General features: G+C 31.3%; 2 long non-coding RNA genes across 2 annotated transcripts; one reads left to right on the forward strand and one right to left on the reverse strand.

Moving 5' to 3' along the window:
- Nucleotides 1-4,552: 4,552 nt before the first annotated feature.
- LOC126891644 (uncharacterized) lies at nt 4,553-8,166 on the reverse strand. The gene is made up of 2 exons (XR_007700506.1): nt 7,835-8,166; nt 4,553-6,953 (listed from the first exon to the last, which is right to left on the reverse strand). It is a non-coding gene; the product is annotated as an uncharacterized LOC126891644 (long non-coding RNA).
- Nucleotides 8,156-18,832, forward strand: LOC114337164 (uncharacterized). The gene is made up of 3 exons (XR_003653547.2): nt 8,156-8,953; nt 17,652-17,780; nt 18,732-18,832. It is a non-coding gene; the product is annotated as an uncharacterized LOC114337164 (long non-coding RNA).
- Nucleotides 18,833-20,801: the final 1,969 nt, after the last annotated feature.

Genomic DNA, 20,801 nt, shown 5'->3' on the forward strand with positions numbered 1-20,801 from the left:
CACACTAAATCCACTAAAACGCACAAATAAACGGTTCACTTATTTCAATTGTATAACAAATACACCGACAAAATTTGTTTTGTATTTTTAAACAAATAAAGCTACTGAACCTTACGATCTTACAACAAGGACTGGCACATGACAGGGACACGTTGTCCTAGTTACTAAAATAATACTAAAATAATTTACCTGAATATCTTTGTAGCTAACAACGATAAATAAACAAAAGCAGTTGTGATGAGAAAGCCATAAACACAGATGTGCATCGTCGCGCCGAGGAGAAAAGATAACGATAATAGTAAACAAAAGAGTCACCAACATTCTGTTGTGACTGAACGGAAGTGAGTGAACGGAAGTGAGTGAACGGAATAAAATACCACGAATATTTTTTTTACATTTTTTATTTTCGGGAAGCTACAGGGAATTTTGTTTCAACATATTTTTTTGCTAAAATTTTTCCAGATTATCAGTTTTTTGCGCCCCCTAAGGCCTGCGCCCCAATGCACCGCATTGGTTGCATTGGCGTTAGTTACGCCACTGGATCTGGATATTTACTGCAGTATTGGGATAAACCGTAATCGTACCCCCTCCTAACTGCCAAAGTGTCATGGCCGCCGTCGGGACCTATTGTGCTGACATTTACAATGTTTACATATAGAAAAGTTTGTTTTTTTCTGCTTATAATGCCGTTTTCTAAAGATATTAGTGAACAAAATCGATTTGCTAACAATATTTAATATATTTTAAATGTGCTAAAATTGGATTCAACAGCAAAAGTCGCATAAATAACATATAAATAACGAATTTGTTCACCTATTACAAATGGGGTTATGTGGTTGTAACTGTTTATTTTGGGAATAAAATGAAAATGATCAATTAAACGACTGGAAAACTGTAAGTATTACAATTAAAACATGTTTATCCTATCACAAGAGTTCACTTCATTTTAAGAAAGCTAATTATTATTATACAATAGACATTTATAAACTGCCATGTACTTTTAAGTTTACTTTTGATCTGTTTTCAAAGCTTATGATTAAATGTTACCTCTTTATTAATTAGATTTGCCAACAAAAGATGCATGATTAAGGCCAAATGCAATTCCTTTGCTAAAGTCATAAAAAAAGTACCAATACAGTTAAAAAAATTATTTTAAAAAGGTCTCTCAAAAGACATGAAAATATACAACAACTCAAAAAACTAGAGAATGTAAAGAAAGCCAGGTTATTGGAAATGGAATTCCTGTTTAATTGAAAGCCAGTAAACTATCCAAGACTTTTCAGAATCAAATGTGTCAACTTGTAAAAACGATTCTTCTGAAATTTTTAGTAAAAACCAGATTATCCTCAAGAAAAATTCTGTTTAAGTGAGACTCAAAGTCATATTTGTGAATGTGTCATCTTTGAATGAAACAATTTTTTTACCTAAACAATTAAATGTATGGATCTAATTAAAAACAATGCTGAATCAAGTACAGTTACAGAAATACAATCCTTTGAACTTCTAAATGTGATTGTTGAAAGTGTTGAAATAGCTACTGCATAGGGATTCGAAAGGGATAGACTTGTTATGAACGCACTTGATCATGTACTTCTTACTGTTATAAAGTTGAAACAAAACTTATTTTATGCTTTTTTAATCAGTCACTTTTAATTGTGTATCAACTTTACGTGGTACATCGTGCAAAAATTGCTAAAAATGCAAACATTATATTTATTTTCTGTGTTACATTGGATACTATGATTGAATGTCTTCCTCTTTTAGATAGTGAAGTGAAGAACATCTTGAAGTTCCAATGATGTTTCAAGATGAGATAAATCGAAATAATGGTTGTATGTTAGAAGGACAGAGAATATGAAGAAATGTTATTGCTGCATATTTAGTGTAGTGAAATACAAACTTCAAACATTATAATATATTTTTTGATTTCAAACATTTCATATGATTATGAAAGAACATCTTTCTTTTTAAAACAATGAAGAAGTGAAGAACATAATAAAGTTCCAACGAAAATGATTCCAGATGAGGAAAATCGAAATAATGGTTGTATGTTACATGTATAGAGAATACGAAGAAATGTTATTACTGCAAACTTAGTGTAGTGAATTAAAAACTTATTGTCAAATACAAATCAATTTATTTCATACTTTTATAATATATAGTGATATAATTTTATATGTGTTCAAATAAAAATATTAATAAATAAAATACAATAAACACAAATCATGTATATCTTACAATGAATTACAAAATCAAAAATTAATTACAAAAATATCAAAATAAATCTAAAATATTAAAAAGTTACATATAATTTTTATAGTACCTACATACTTTGGTTGGTACTCTAATAATTTGGAGATCCATTAAAGTTTGTAGATGGAAATTGCAGGTATCTAAAAAATATAATAATATAAAGTAACTCAACAATCTCTTTTTAATTAGGGTAGCAGTTGATAAAGATGACCCTTGCTCGGGAAATCAAATGTATCTAAAAAAAAATTAAGTAACAGCTTTCTAACAAAACAATCTTAGCACTAAACGGAAACAAAGATACTGGTAAGTATTAAAACATTTTTTGAAAAATCTTTCTGAAAGTGAAAATAAAGACTACTCTCTATGGGAACAAATAAAACTGGGCATGCTTTACAAAAAAATGTATCCAGAACAAACTTCTTCTCTATAAGGCAATACTACGACAAGTCTGGATGTACAGGATTTAAATCTGGGGAACTGCCAGTAATACAAATATGCAAAAACTATTAAGATTCTAATCCGAAGTCTTTTATGATGTCCGATGTTTTTAGTACCACTACCAAATATCATGCTAAACTGAAAATTATAGGGTAAAAATCTGTCTGATCACCCAAACTTTTAAAAGCTGGATGCTTATCTGATCTAGTCCAGAGGCTGGTTTCGGTATTGCAGCTATAAAATACTTAAATAGTAAGCATGGAAATTTTTATTATGGTCCGCCTTGAGGCAAACTAGGGCACTAGAGGGTTAAGAAAAGTTACCGATCTCTACACCACTGGGAAGTAGATAGTAGTTACTAATTTGTAAAAAAGTCAGAAATATGGTAATGTAGACTAAATTAATATAAATATGTAAAGAGTTCTCACCCCTGAGTGTAGTTCCCACTGTGTCATTTTTTATATCTGTCATATTGTTATAATGATAACAGATTGCATTAAAGTTAAAATAAAAAAGAATTAAAGAAGTTCATAAAAATATTCTATTTTTGAAAAAATATTTAAGTGCTTAAATACTTTTTTAGATAAAATATACATAAAATTTATTTTTTCTACAACCGTGTTAAAAATGCAACTTTCAGCACTCTATACAAGCGTTAAAAACGCTACCTTAAGGCACTAGTGCTTTAAAAATTTTATGGCACTGCAGTTCGTATTGACTGTATAGGCAATTTTGATGTAATGTCAAAAAAATATAAAAATGGAATGTCAGTTCAAGTAATAGTTATTTATGATATAAGTGTTAAAAGTACACGTTTAAGGCACGCATGTGAAAGTTTGCAGAATGAGCGATAGCGAGTTCTGCAATTCACATGAGTGCCTTAAAAATGTACTTTTTAACACGCATATCATACAATATTTTTTCTACAAACGTAATTACAGGACAATATCTACAAAAACTTTTACTTGAACTTGACTGACATTCCATTTTTATATTTTTGTGACATTACATCAAAATTGTCTATACGGTCAATACGAATTGCAGTGCCATAAAAATTTTAAAGCACTTGTGCCTTAAAGTAGCATTTTTAATGCTCTTATGGAGTGCTAAAAATTGAATTTTTAACACGGCTGTAGAAAAAAGTTTTTGTAGATATTATTCTGTAATTACGTTTGCAGAAAAAATATTGTATGATATGTGTGTTAAAAAGTACATTTTTAAGGCACTCATGTGAATTGCAGACTTTCACATGCGTGCCTTAAATGTGTACTTTTAACACTTATATCATAAATAACTTTTAAAAAACTAACAGAAAATAGTAAAAATATTTGATTGAGCATAAGTAAAAAAGTCACTCTCTCAACCAATAAACATTTGTGATTAAAATTAATATACTTAATTGATTATAATATGAATGTGTTCTTGTAGAGTTTCATATAATAATTTCCATTTGACTAAAGAGACACAAGCTGGAATACTTAGGTCAATAATACTTAGGTATGAAACACCCTAAAAAATATGAACTTTTGCATTTGATAATTCAGAGAAAGATCCAAGGTAAATGTGGTTCTGGTAGAATCTCACAATCATAGCTGAACAATCTAAGACCATAGTATGGAAAATCGACTCCATCATCATTAGTTAGAGCTGCTGTCAATAACGCCACAATAGCGAATATGGTAGCCAATATGATATCCAACAATTGATAACAGTCATGGAACTAAAAAATGTATTATTTCAAAGTGTTTATGGGATAAAATTAGTAAGAGTGACATGATACCTAACAAAAATTTGATTCAGAAGATTTAACATAAAACTTGTAATTCTCTTATACTAAACTCACAATAAAGATGCACCAGAAATAAACAACCCAAGACATGTTGAATGATACAAATAGCACTCCCGAATCACGATTTACAATGTATAAACTTTGTAAATCATGATTTGTGAGTGCTCCTCATAACATTCATCATGTCTTGTGTTCGTTTCTTTCTAGTGCATCTTTATTGTGATTTTAGTATTATAATTATATACAGTGTGTCCACGGTTGGGGTGCCCAAGAGGAAAAACTTTTTTATTTTCAATTTTAGCGAAAAATGTCATTATTGATAAAAAGTTTTGCTTGTTCTAAAACCCCATAAAACGAAATAAAATTCAAGTTTTTTAAATCCTGCTTAATTTTGTAGCCAATTTTATGTAAATCCCTATTTTATGTAAATTTTTGCACTAAGTTTGAAATCTTAACAATAATCTAGTGTTGCCAAGCCACAATGTAGCTTAGTAACTATCAACTTCGATAAATCATTTGCGAATTGTCAATTTTTTTGACAATTTTAAGCTATCAATAAAGAATTTATCTTGTGATAAATTTCATTATTAAAATTGTTGTATTAATAATTATTTAATTAATAAATAATTGGATGATTCAAGGAGAACGACAAAGTCTGGCTTCGTAATCCAGAGAAGTGAAAGGGTTGTTCTCCCAAGTTATTATTGTTACAATTTCGAACTTAGTGCAAAAATTTATAGGGATTTACATAAAATTGGCTATAAAAATAAGCAGGATTTGAAAAACTTGAATTTTAGTTCATTTTATGGGGTTTTAGAACAAGCAAAAGTTTTTATCAAGAATGACATTTTTCGCTAAAATTGAAAATAAAAAAGTTTTTCCTCTTGGGCACCCCATCTGTAGACACACGGTATTACTATTTTTATAATAAAAAGATTATAATTTATAAAATGTGATGCTGTATATGATTTCAAATATTAATCTTTTCTATTACCATACAAAAAAAATATTGCCTTTACTCAAAAACATTTTATTTATCATAAAATTTTTAAAGATATATTTAAAAAGTTCATAAATATTAATATTAATTTATACAAAAACATTAAATATTTTAGTTTTACTGGTTTATGGCTGTAAGGTGTCTCTGAATATTTTTCACTCTTTTATAAGATGTTTCGAAAATTGAAATATCTCTGAAAGTTTTTAATATTTAAAATCAGTTTTCATAAATTTATCATCGGTTAATATTAGAGATCTTAAGTTCACAGTGGCACAAACAACTGAAAATATCTTCTGCAAGTGGAAGAAGACTAACATACATTTTACATACATTAATTGTTTTTATTTATTTGGTTGGATCTATCTATGTGTACTCAAGCTTTAGCTATCTTCATTGTAAGAATTTTAAGTTTAGCGTGATATTTGGTAGTGGTAATAAAAAAATCGGACATCATGAAAGACTTTGGATTGGAATCTTTGTAGTCTTTGCATATTATGTGTTACTGGCAGTTCCCCAGAATTAAATCCTGTACATCCAGACTTGTAGTAGTATTGCCTTATAGAGAAGAAGTTTGTTCTGGATACATTTTTTTGTAAAGCATACCCAGTTTTAGTTGTTCCCATAGAGAGTAGTCTTTATTTTCACTTTCAGAAAGATTTTTCAAAAAATGTTTTAATACTTACCAGTATCTTTGTTTCCGTTTAGTGCTAAGATTGTTTTGTTAGAAAGCTGTTACTTAATTTTTTTTTAGATACATTTGATTTCCCGAGCAAGGGTCATTCATCTTTATCAACTGCAACCCTAATTGAAAAGAGATTGTTGAGTTACTTTATATATTTTTTAGATACCTGCAATTTCCATCTACAAACTTTAATGGATTTCCAAATTATTAGAGTACCAACCAAAGTATGTAGGTACTATAAAAATTATGGGTTACTTTTTAATATTTTAGATTTATTTTGATATTTTTGTAATTAATTTTTGATTTTGTAATTCATTGTAAGATATACATGATTTGTGTTTATTGTATTTTATTTATTAATATTTTTATTTGAACACATATAAAATTGTACCACTATATATTATAAAAGTATGAAATAAATTGATTTGTATTTGACAATAAGTTTTTAATTCACTACACTAAGTTTGCAGCAATAACATTTCTTCGTATTCTCTATACACGTAACATACAACCATTATTTCGATTTTCCTCATCTGGAATCATTTTCGTTGGAACTTTATTATGTTCTTCACTTCTTCATTGTTTTAAAGAGGAAGATGTTCTTTCATAATCATATGAAATGTTTGAAATAAAAAAATATATTATAATGTTTGAAGTTTGTATTTCACTACACTAAGTATGCAGCAATAACATTTCTTCGTATTCTCTGTCCTTCTAACATACAACCATTATTTCGATTTATCTCATCTTGAAACATCATTGGAACTTCAAGATGTTCTTCACTTCACTATCTAAAAGAGGAAGACATTCAATCATAGTATCCAATGTAACACAGAAAATAAATATAATGTTTGCATTTTAGCAATTTTTGCACGATGTACCACGTAAAGTTGATACACAATTAAAAGTGACTGATAAGAAAGCATAAAATAAGTTTTGTTTCAACTTTATAACAGTAAGAAGTACATGATCAAGTGCGTTCATAACAAGTCTATCCCTTTCGAATCCCTATGCAGTAGCTATCTCGACACTTTTAACAATCACATTTAGAAGTTCAAAGGTTTGTATTTCTACTGTACTTGATTCAGCATTGTTTTTAATTAGATCCAAACATTTATTTGTTTAGGTAAAAAATTTGTTTCATTCAAAGATGACACTTTCACAAAATTATATTTATATATATGACTTTGAGTTTCACTTAAAACAGAATTTTTCTTGAGGATAATCTGGTTTTTACTAAAAATGTCAGAAGAATCGTTTTACAAGTTGACACATTTGATTCTGAAAAGTCTTGGATAGTTTACTGGCTTTCAATTAAACAGGAATTCCATTTCCAATAACCTGGCTTTCTTTACATTCTCTAGTTTTTTGAGTTGTTGTATAATTTTCATGTCTTTTGAGAGACCTTTTTAAAATAATTTTTTTAACTGTATTTGTAATTTTTTTTATGACTTTAGCAAAGGAATTGCATTTGGCCTTAATCATGCATCTTTTGTTGGCAAATCTAATTAATAAAGAGGTAACATTTAATCATAAGCTTTGAAAACAGATCAAAAGTAACCTTAAAAGTACATGGCAGTTTATAAATGTCTATTGTATAATAATAATTAGCTTTCTTAAAATGAAGTGAACTCTTGTGATAGGATAAACATGTTTTAATTGTAATACTTACAGTTTTCCAGTCGTTTAATTGATCATTTTCATTTTATTCCCAAAATAAACAGTTACAACCACATAACCCCATTTGTAATAGGTAAACAAATTCGTCATTTATATGTTATTTATGCGACTTTTGCTGTTGAATCCAATTTTAGCACATTTAAAATATATTAAATATTGTTAGCAAATCGATTTTGTTCACTAATATCTTTAGAAAACGGCATTATAAGCAGAAAAAAACAAACTTTTCTATATGTAAACATTGTAAATGTCAGCACAATAGGTCCCGACGGCGGCCATGACACTTTGGCAGTTAGGAAGGGGTACGATTACGGTTTATCCCAATACAATCTATAGTTTTTTCCTCTCCTGTAAAAAGCTTTGTCAAATATTCGTTATCACTTTTGCCGTTATGTTTTACTCACAAAAACCTACAGGATGAGCAACTGTAAAAATTCAATTGAAATTAAATGATCACGTGACTCTATTTTTATTAATTTTATTCCCTTATAAAAATATTCCTAGACTTTTCAGGTGTGTGTACCTACATAATTTTACTAGTATTCACGTGTAGCCCCATTCTTTTTGCTGCTGCTTCCAATGCCGTGAACGATTGGATTATTTTATTTGACTACTGTTTTAAGTAAAGATTTGATACAAAAATCTAAATATTCTCAACTACAACTACAGTTTTCCTAATTAAATGAATCAATTTCCGTAGTGTGGTTGGGTAGACACGCTCATTATAGTTTCTGATTGTATGGTGGCGCTGTTGTCAATGTCAAAGTGTCAAGTCAAAATTTGTGATTCACAAAAATCAAGCAAAAATCAGTTAATCAGTTATTTCAAAATGGTTTACGCTTAACTGTTAAGTTAAGTAAGATAAGACAAAGACACGAAAATTCCAGTGAATTTGGTAGCAGTTACAAAGAATTTTCTCCAGAATTTATACCTCAACCTGTGATCAAACTGTTAATCAAGTATATCTGGCCGAATTGTACAAGAGAAAAATATCTTTACCACTCAAGAGGGAACGCCTTCCTTATTGCTGAGATTGCTAAATTTTATCCACAAGACTAGCATAATAGCAACGAATATTACGCCATAAGCGTCTATATTCGTGTATAATAGGGTAAGTAGTAAGGCAAACTATTTAAAATTTAAATTCAATCAACTTTTACCAATTTTTCTTGTTTTTAACCTTAATTACCGGCGCCCGTCCATCGTCCCATTAGATTAGGTATAACTCCGAACTAGGGCGTGGTGCTTGGTGTATTCTGTATACCAATGACTAAAAGCGCAAATAAAAGCCACAACTTAGGTATTTTCAATGTGTATGATTACAAAATAAATGTAGGCACATTTTAAAAAATGTAACTAATACCTAGCATGTAATATATTTATGTTAAATCAGTTTTATAGCTTTCTACGCTTTTCGGTACATAATTGAAACTCCTTTCTATGGTGGCAGTCTTCCTCTCTTAAATTTCTTTCTGACACTGCCTTGGAGATGTCCTTTATCCATGTAGTTGCTTATCTTCCTCGTTTTCGTTTTTCTGGCTGCTCCGTGCTTGGTGTAGCTGCTCAAATGGATACAGCAAGCACTCCCCTACAAATAAACTGCAAACCAGTTGAATTGAAGAGGGTGAGGGGCCAGCACCAAAGTATCCACTACATGACACAGAACACCCACTTATGGATATGTACCTTTACACCAGTGGCGGCTCGTCAGAGGAGGCAAGGGAGGCTCAGCCTCCCCATAAATTTTTTACACACTCTATACTGTTTTGTTTATCATGAATCGCGAAAACAACAATTACTCTCACTATTATACAACGTGTAAATTCCATATTATCACTAATTATCCATACGTACGAAGCATTAGCATTAGAACGCATGATCGCGTCTCAGTTTTATTACATATTGTAGGCAGGACCCTGGGTTATCCCGAGATGCACGAACGGAGCCGAGAAGCCCAGCTTTCTCCGTTGCGAATGCTCTGTGCAGCGCAGCAGGCGTTTAAGGAGACCTGGTCTCCTAACAGTGGCATCTACGGCGCCATCACACGTTGCCCGGAGATATACCAAGGGAGGCAGTGTAGCTTCTCAGCTCCGTTGGGTGGTTGGGTGCGTCTCGGGACAACGAATTTTAGGGTCCTGGCTAAATATAATGAAAAATCTAAAAGTGCGAATTTTGTTATGAAATTTGGTATGTGGGGTTATAATAATATTTGGAACAACTTGCTCAAATAACTTTTTCCGATATCTCTAACTCAAAGCAAAATATCGGTAATTTATCGTGTTTTTGAATTCGCAGTAGGCCGCGTTTAGAATTAAAAAAATTGAGTTGAGTATCTTAAAAATTTGAAGCTTCATTATGTATGGACTGCAAGACTTCAAATCTGTGTTTATTTTGATATGCATAGGTATCTATTTACAAATAGATGGAATTGTTAACAAATAAACGACACAAACTTTGGTATTAAACTTTTACTATTAGACTAACTATTTTTAAAATGATGATATCATGAAATTATGAATTAGGATGATATTATGAAATGTAAATAAAAAATGGTCAAAAGATGGGGCGTTAAATTACATTTTTTGGCGCATTTTTTTGCTAGTTCAAATTTGTCTAGATATTTTACAGTTAGGTATAGCCTCCCCTATTGTAAAAATCACGAGCCGCCACTGCTTTACACTATTTTGGTGATTCTTCTTTTTTTCATTCGTCTTATGTGCCCGTCCCATGTTGCTGTCTGTTGTCTTTCGATGCCATCTATGATTGTTCTTTCTATTCTCATTTGTTGTCTAATGTCGTTGTTTCTTATGTGTTCTAGTCTAGATCTTCTTGCTGATTTCTCTAAAAATCCATCTCAGTGGCTATAGTGGAAGTCACATTCAGATGGCAGTATACGGATATAGGAAAACAGTGTTACCAATTCTACTGCCATTGTAAATTTTGCTACTTTTTTAAAATAAGCAGGGTTAAACTCAAATTAGGTTCACAAAAGTGTAGTATTCTCCATCTTCGGTGCAGTAATTTATCTTTGTACTTTTTGATTAATTATTGTTAGACTTCAGTTTCAGCTGTATTTTAAGAATTTTTATTTTTTGTTATTGCCATATATTCCAGATCATCCTTGTCCTGTGGAATTACAATTTGGTCATCTGCATAGTGCAGTGTGTAGAGTATCGTATCTCCCATTGGTAGTCCCGTTCCATTGCACTTCTTCCATTGTCTAAGGGTTTCTTCAATATAATGTTATTATATTGAATAATACTGGTGATATACAGTATCCTTGCCTTAGCCCTTGAGTGACAGGGAAACCTGTGATATAGAGTTACTGTTGTAGATAAACGTAATTTAAATCTTACAAAATTTACTTACATGACTAGGTGCTTGGTGTGGAATTTTTTCGACCATCAGTCTATCTCTGCAGTAACCAATTTAGAACTGCCGAAGCTTATAGCTGACACATCAGAGATAGATTAGGCAGCGGGTCACATGCTCAACCAGTGCTTATCAGACATGGTGGAAAAGGACACCGCACACATCTTATGGACATATAATGTCACACAAATTCAATAAAATTTATACGAATAGATTCGTTTTAAATTAACAGTTAATTCTTATCATTGTGCCAACTCTTAATTATGATTAATTATTTATTTATTTATTTATTTACTGGCCTTACCCATTATTACAAAATAATTTAAGAGCTAAAATATACATTAAACTTCAAAATAAATTATATAAATATGTAAATATACTTAAAATCACAAAATGGTAACATTACACAGACAATGATAACATTATCACAGATAATAAATTGACAAATATTATTTGGACACTTAACGCTAAATCACCTAGCTACCTATAAATATACTTATAAATTTATAAATTAGTGTTCTTCCCCAAGCGTTAAATCCTTAATAAAGCACATAAAGTGTCTTTGACTTATACTGAAATCAATGTTCGGAGATAAGTTATTGGCTGTCCTTGGCACAAATGGCAATTAAAGTTTATCTAAATCACATTTTTGGAGTCCATAAACGAGTCAGTTACAATCACTATTGCTCTGGGTGCTATTCAAAACAGCTTAAACCCCGCTGGGCCTAAGCAGATTAGTGAAACTATTATAATAAGATGCTTAAAAGCCCGAGAAGATTTATGAAGTACCGATAATTTGGGTATTTTAAACTATTTTTTCTCTCTCTAAATTATGTACTTACCCATTTGATTTCAGATTGATTATATCAATTTCTGCTCTTATTATTGAAAATTAAGAGTTGGCGCAATGATAAGAATTGACCGTTAATTTGAAACGAACCTATTCATATAAATTTTATTGAATTTGAGTGACATTATATTTTCCATAAGATGTGTGCGGTGTCCCTTAGTGTGACTGGTGTACTGAGTACACCATAGCCCGTAGTTAACAGGCTACGTGAACCGTGAAAAGAATACTGAATAAGAACTGTTTTTATTTAGTGGAGCAATACCTTGAATATTTCAAGTTTCATTGAAGTTCATGGAAAGTACTCATCTATCTAAATATCTTTTACTACTGATCTGTGATACAGTACTTACAAAATTTATACTGTTTAAAATTGAAATTTTTGTGATATACTTGTGTGTGAAATTATTATTTGTGTATTTTAGTTATATTCTAATATTTTATGTATAGATAGGTTTTTACTTGTTTATTTTATTGGAATAGCCGAAATTTTATCATTTGGCTTAGGTGCCTTAATTTTTTTCTTGGAATGCCTTTGTTACTCATTACCAATAGAAAAAGGTTCTATTATATTCTAGCATGCTAATGATTTGATTTAATATTGATTGTATAGGTAAATATTTAGCATCTCAATTCTCTTTGTTTTTTAAAATAGTGTGTACCTACATTTCATGCTGATTCAGTCTGCTTTCAATGTTTTTGGATTCTCGTTTTTCTCATTTCTCCTGTTATTTCTTCTGGGTTGCAGGAGTGATGAAGTTTGACTGCCATTATCTTAATTGTATGGTTTTGCTTATTTTCATATGAGTAGAAATTGGAAGATAAGTTATGCGCCAAGAAAGCATAACAATACATGGAGAACAAATTAAAAAAGTTGAAAAATATAAATATCTGGGTAACAATAATTAATGAAAATAATGAGTACAGTAAAACCTCCGTTAACCGAAACATTGTTTAACCGAAACAGCTGACAGTTTCAATAATTTCGTCAATAAAAAGTAAATTTTTATTGCAAAACGGAAACAGTTCCATGTTAACAGTGGTGTCAACATCGTATTGCTTTCATACAACCAAAGAATGTCATTAAGGCCGGCCGTTGTATGAAAGAGAGGTCCCCAAATGCCGGCGCAACAGAGAGAAAAGATTCTTTCCCGAGAGATGCTGCCTCTATCGGAGAAATAACGCAATAGATATCTAAGCGAGGCCGCAAACGGCAGAATTTTTAGTGAGTCGATAGTTTAGTTAAGTACAGAGAGTATGCAGGTGCGGCCTCGCTAAGATGACTCGAAATCGTTTTATATATCAGGTGCGAACTTTTAATTTTTTAGTAGGCGGTTTAAGGACGGGGTCTCGCTGAAAATTTTACTTGGATAAATACTGTGCTCGTATCTCGTGGTAAAATCTAAACCAAAAGTATTGGAGAAATCTATTTTAGTCCATGTGGTGAGACCGCTCCCGTCTGGGAAAATTTCTGATTCGGTTTCTTTGTGGATTCCTATTCAAACATGTCCCCTCTAAACAAATCTGAAGGGTGCCGGGCGGAATTTTTGGGCAGAAACTGTTTAAACAATTTTTATAAACAAATAGAAAAGATCACGTTTTTTTGCCCCGGAACATATATTTTTAAGTTTAGTGGGTCATTCTAAACAAGAAAGGTATCTTGTAATTTTTTTCAAAAATTGATAGTTTTCGAGTTATAGGCGATTTAAAATCTGAAAAGTGCGAAAATGCTCATTTACGAGGCCTAAAAACTCATATTTAAATTAGAACTTTTGAGGTTGCCAGATTCTTAAATTGAAGTTTAAACATTCAGCTTGAAGATTCTAAAGAGTGATTGTGTCTAACCCTAATTTAAACCGTCGTGTTTTAATTGTTAAATATACATGTCCATCCGATTTTTTTGTCGGTGCGGCGCGCTCTATTTCAAAAATCTCCAGTTTTCCTCCAAAAAATATTTTTTCTAGATTTTTTGGGACATTTTAAATAAAATAAGTTTCTTGACATTTTTCTCAAAAGTTAACAGTTTTAAAGTTATAAGCGATTTAAAATCCAAAAATGCGTTTTGGCATTTTTCGGATTTAAATCGCTTATAACTTTAAAACCATTAACTTTGGAGAAAAATGTCAAGAAACTTATTTCATTTAGAATATCACAAAAAATCTAGAAAAAATATTATTTGGAGGAAACTAGAAGATTTTTGAAATAGAGCTCGCCGTACCGGCAAAAAAATCGGATAAACATGCATATAACAACTAAAAAAAAACGGTATAAATTAAGGTTAGACGCGATCACTCATATGTGGACCATATAGAACAATTTGGTGTTGCAGGAAAACTTTTACTTCGGATGTCTGGGTTAGGCCTTTTTTGGACCAATTATAACATACTACCTCCGTAACTTTGGAACCGTTCATTTGAGAAGGGTTATGCATAGGACCTTTTTTGTTTCAAATTTAATGTAGAACAATTTTGTATAGAAGGTTGTTCATGCTAAATCGCATAGTTTTAGAAATATTGACGAAAAACGTAAAAAACTACGAATTTACCGATTTCTCCCCCCTCTCCCCCCCAAACCCGACGCTCAAAATGGTGTGACTTTTTTCTGAACATTATGTGGACCATATAGAACAATTTGGTGTTGGAGGATAACTTTCACTTTGGATGTCTGGGTATGGGTCTAACTATACCATACTATATTCCCTAAAATAAAATGTTTCATCATAACGGCTGACCTGAGTAAAAATCACTTATTTATAAGTTAAATTTGAATTATAGGCTTGGATCTCGCGTACAAAAAAGAAGTTGATTAATAACAAGCTGAAAATTTTTAACTTAACTGTGTCTAGTCGGACAAACTTTGATGTACGGGAACACTGAAACAGGCGAAGCTTTAATTGTGGAACAGGTTAAAAATTTGGAACATCAGACTACGAAAACGTTCCATGTATTTTGTCTGACAGAACTTCCAACTGATTTGTTACGATTTCATTAAACTCTTATGCAAAAATCAGACTGGTATTATCACCAACTGGGCATTTTAATAAGTTTAACACGAAGAACATGTCAAATGGCAGGAATTATATTTTTGATAAATAGCAATATGATTTTTGCATGAGAGTTTAATGAAACAGTAACAAATCAATTGGAAGTTCTGTTCGAAAAAATACATGGAGCGTTTTCGTAATCTGACGTTCCAAATTTTTAAACTGTTCTACAATTAAAACTTCTCGTATTCTTCTCCTGAAAAAACTTCTCCTGAAAACTTAGTGAAAACAGAGAAAATTTAGTGAATTGCAAATATTTAATTCAAAAGAAACTTTTTATTTATTCTAAGGGACTGTCGGCCCTCGGCAATAACGTTTTCTTTCATTCTGCGTTTAATTTTTTTAAAAATACTTATTAGTTTTCTCAGTATTCGAAAAAAATTAACACATTTAAAACACAGGAAAATTTTGAGAGGCGACATTTTGCGTCTTTCCCCTTAAATTTTTTTGCAACATGAATGAAGCACCCTGTGTATTAAATTAAAAATATACATTCAAGTAAATAAACAATAATATTTTGTTATATCAAAGTTTTCAAACAAATTTTATATAGGGTGTCTGCATAACTAGCAACCATATGGTTTCATATTAATTTTATTAATTATTAATTTTAATTATTATTAATACTTTATTAATTTTACGGGAAAAGGTAATACCCAAGTTAAATACATAATCATAATTCATAGAGTATGTGTTTACTTAAGGGTAATTATCATTAGAGTAAAAGATTCACTTTATAGGAGTAAAACTGCTAAGTTGCGTTATGGGTACTAATTTATGTTTCTAGTCGTCAAGGAGTGTGATTTGATGTTTGATTTTCATATGGCAAGCGTAATTCAATCTATCTACATACTTCAAAGAAAAAAATTAGGAAGGGACAATAAAATGTAATATATTTTAGACGGAGTACGTTCAACATTTCAGGACGGGAATAATAATCATTTTTTCAGTAATAACACAATATTTGATTTTTGAGATTTCTCTAGCTGTTCATGAAATAAATAAAATTGTATATAAAAAATGATTATCTCATTTAAAATAAATATTTCTTATTTACCAATCCTTCGGTTTGGCGCCCCATTGGGGTTACGCACGCGTGCACCGCACGCGTTGCACGCCCGGTTACGGGGCCCTGATATTATTCCAAGTACGCAATAATGAACCACCCGCATCCCTCAAAACGGTATTACTCTCTATACAGTACCGAAATTTCCAAAGGAAAGTTTCAAACGGGCCATACCGCTCCTGAATTTTGCACATGTATATAATATTTTTCGTAGCGCCATCTTATACATAATGGCTACAATAACAGAGCTTAGATTCTTACAGATTCCTATACTGTATTCGTATTATATGTCGAATATTTACGGTTCACATGCCAATTTCTATTAATTTCAGAAATTTATTTTAAAAGTACACCACGCAAAAAGTACTTTATTAATTCACATTTTTTTAACGTTATATCCTTCCATTACTTCTACTGTAGTGCTAAACGGAATTTTATCATGAAATTCATTTAAATACTTAAGTAATTTAGATATAAACGCTCTTATATTTATTGAGAAAAAAGCAAAACTTTCACATTTTTTTATAAACAATACACAACAGGTAGGATAACAAAAATATGGCTGGAACTAGCGACATATATTGTTAGTAGGTTAAGCATTTTTCGGTATACATATATGCTCTAGATTATGAGTGGTGTACTTTATAAAGGTGATGGGATCGGCTATACTTATAACATTACCAATGGCCGGCCTTAAATATACAACACATTATGAAATCCCTTCATAGTATTTTTTAATGCCAACTTTGACCAAAAATACTATCTAATTTGATACAAGACGAATAAAAAAAACAATGTTATTTTTAACCGAAATTCTTGTTACCGAAACAGCCTCCCCCCCAATTATTTCGTTTAATGGAGGTTTTACTGTACACAGAAGAGATTAAAGCAAGAATAAGACAGGCAAGAAATGCTTTCAACAAACTGAAAAAAGTATTCTGTAGCAGGGATGTTACAGTTTCTTTAAAGATAAGGCTTCTGAAATGCTACGTGTTCTTCGTATCTATTATTTTATGGGTTGGAAGCTTGTACATTAAAGAAAGATGTTTCGGACAGATTATAACCCGGTTTCGGACAGATTTGACTTATTAGCCTTCAGAAGGATATTAAGAATAAGTTGGTGGATAGAGTCATGAATGTCGAGGTTTTGAAAAGAATGGGAAAAGATAAAGCGGTTTTAAATACAATTGAAGTTAGAAAACTGCAATATCTGATACATGTCATGAGGGGCGAGCATTATAAAGAAGAATAAAGGGTAGAAGGAGTCATGAACGAAGATGCCTCTCCTGGTTAAACAATTTGAGAGCTTGTTTTAACTGTACTTCTGCTGATCTTTTCAGAGCAGCGGTGTTAAAAGTGCGAATTGCCATGATGGTTGCCAACTTTCTTAAAGGAGATGGCACATGAAGAAGAAGAAATTGGAAGCAGAGATTAGTATCATTTTCCATAGGTACTGTAAATTAATTTCAATATTTTTGTAGGCACAACTCATCAGAAATCACTGTTTTGGGATGTCCTGCATGACATAGGATATCTACACATAGCACATCTACACGTGATATTATTACTTGAAATTGGCAGACTTTGGAATACTGTTTGATTTGAGTAAGGTAAGTTAGCAAAAATTAATAACATAATCTAAAAAAAAATAGTCTATGTAAATATAAAATTTCATTTATTTATTTAATACACGGGATAATCCCATTACAGTTTAAATTACAATATCACAGTTAGGATTCAAAACTTGAAATTATAATATAAAATCAATATCAAAAACAAATTTTTTTTTTTTATTTAGCTAATGCCTCGACAACTAATGGCCATTGGCATGGTAGGTACGGTAATTTTGAACAGTTAGGTACCTAGTGTCATGTGTAGTGTGTGTGTTGAGTAAGTGTCTTGTTACTTTGCAAAGTCGACGTCATTGTCTTTGCAAAGAGACGCTAATTGTATCCGAACATCTGCGGTCCCTCCGGTGAGTACCGATCCCACAAGGACAGAAACTATATTCATTTATTAATTTATAATAAATGAAAAAGCTCTGACCCTGGTGAGATTCGAACCCACAACCTTTCGGATTTTTTCGATCCAAAGGCAGGCGCTCTTACCACTGAGCCACGGAGGGGGTCAAAAACAAATTAAATGGTTTATTTAAAGTAGATTTGCCAATATTAGTGATGCTGTAGATTTCAACATCTTCATTGTTTCTAAATGACAGCATAAACATATTTAGAGTTTTTTTTGTATTGAAGTTTTCTAGTAGTTTCAATTAATGTATATCCTATTTTTCTTTTTTCATAGGACTGCCTCTGTTTGATTTCTTGTTGCCTTGGTTTGTGTTTTTACTCATGCAGAAAGTAGCTCATGGCACTGGTCACTAATAGAAAAAGATAAGATTATATTCTAGTCTTCTTAATAGTTTTGTGGTTTGATTCAATATTGATTTTCTATCTTAATTCACTGTACAACAGTGTGTATTTACATTTCATTCTGATTAAGTGCTTTCGAGTTTTTAGATTTTCCTTTTTCTCATTTCTCCTGTTATTTCTTCTTGGTTGCAGGACTCTGCAGGAGTGATGAAGTGTGACTGTCATTATCTTAACTGGATGGCTTTCCTTTTTTCATGTGAGTAGAAATTAGAAGATAAGTTATACGCCAAGAACGCATAACAATACATGGAGAACAAATTAAAAAAGTTGAAAAATGTAAATATCTGGGTAACAATAATTAATGAAAATAAGGACTACAAAAATAGGTTAAACAATAATAGGACAGGCAAGAAATGCTTTCCACAAACTGAAAAAAGTGTTCGGTATCAGGGACATTACAATTTCTTTAAAGATAAGGTGTTTATTGATAAATATACTGGTATCCGTATTTATCAATCAACGGATAAGGCTTGGACAGGCTATGTTGGAGGCTTGGACATAAAGAAAGATGTTCGGACAGATTAGAAGCCTGCTTCAGACATTTTAGAGTAATAGGCGTACAGAAGGATATGAACATTAAGAGGTAACACAGACGGGGCGGCGTACGTCGACTGAACCCCCGCTGAGATGTCGAAAGCGACGCATACCTTACTATACTTTGATGCAGTAACACACACCAGACGCTCTTAAGATTTTCGATTAAGCGACTTTCTGGCGACATATCCTGGAACCCATCCACCGCCAATCGGTTTTATGACTTCGACAGCATATCATAAATGCGTGTATCGTGCTGCAACACAGACGTTTGAGCTGTTTTCTAGCGAATTCTGTAGTGAGTGTTGTCAGATCGTGTTTTTGTGATGGGAAATACAGATGTAGAAAAATTAATTAATGAAATTCAAATGAGACCAGCTATTTGGGTTATGCGTATTGATGAATATTCAAACAGAATAATAAAAAACAGGCCTTATTTATTATTTTATTTATTATACTCTACAGGCCTTGTATTTACAATTTTAGATAATACAGTTTATGCTAATAATTTATATATATATATATATATATATATATATATATATATATATATATATATATATATATATATATTTAGCATCTTATGACGTCCCCCCATGTTAAACCGTAGTCTCTCGTGGCTTCCAGGTCTTCGTGAACTCCGATATACGGTTGCCACGAGGACTTTCCCTAAAATGTATCGCAAACGAAAGGTACCACTTCCTACAATGCTTACACAAAATATTGGCCGGACGTCCTCAGTCACGTTATCTGTATAATAATATACACATTACTTGGAGCAATTGCCGTCAGGCGCGCCATGTTCGCTTGCTGTATATCTAAAATCACTTTAACGGTTTTGATGGCATCCAAATATATATTTATTCAGTTTGCGGTTGTAGTGGTCTCCGTATATTTGAGTTGATGTCCTCATGGCTTCCACTGCGCTGTTGTCACCTCAAATGTTGGAATTTAGACTTCGGATATTTTTATAATTGATTATTGTAGTATGTTGAAAAAAATATTGTTGTGATATATTAATGATATTTTTTTGTATAATTAACAATGTATTTTTTTTCACTGCAAAAATAAAAAATTAAAAAGTATGTTCATTAAAATTGATGAATTTATCATAACCAGTTGCCGAATCTGTTGGTCTAATTGCTCAATTGTAACATATTATAGAAGTGTTAAAATTGAATTCTTAATTTTTTATTACAAAACTTTTACCTCGACAGCGTAGGGTACAAGAGGACGGCTTAAGTAAAGTAAGTACAAAATTTTTAATAATATAATTTGTTCAACTAATAGGTGCAAAGGTGTCTGGAAAATAATAAAAATGTTTAAAACATTGCTTACTTATTTCATACACTCAATGTATTTTTTTATGTAAGGATATAGAAAATAATATTTTGAAAAATATTTAAAATATAGTAGTAAGTCTTAAATTTCACATTACATAAAGTAGTTAAGTCTGCTAGTCTACAAAATTAAAAACAAATAGAATACATACTTAAAAAAAATTAAAGCACTCATGCCATACCAAACGAACTACATTCTTACATATTTTAAAAAGAAAAATCTTTAATTTTGCCCAACCCGACTAAACTATCGGCAGGTAAAAAGTCTGCAGTATGCGGGGGCCCTACTGTTGAAATAGATTAGAAAATTAAAATAAACTTATCTACC

Source organism: Diabrotica virgifera, chromosome 9 (assembly GCF_917563875.1).
Source record: "Diabrotica virgifera virgifera chromosome 9, PGI_DIABVI_V3a".
Classification (NCBI taxonomy): domain Eukaryota; kingdom Metazoa; phylum Arthropoda; class Insecta; order Coleoptera; family Chrysomelidae; genus Diabrotica; species Diabrotica virgifera.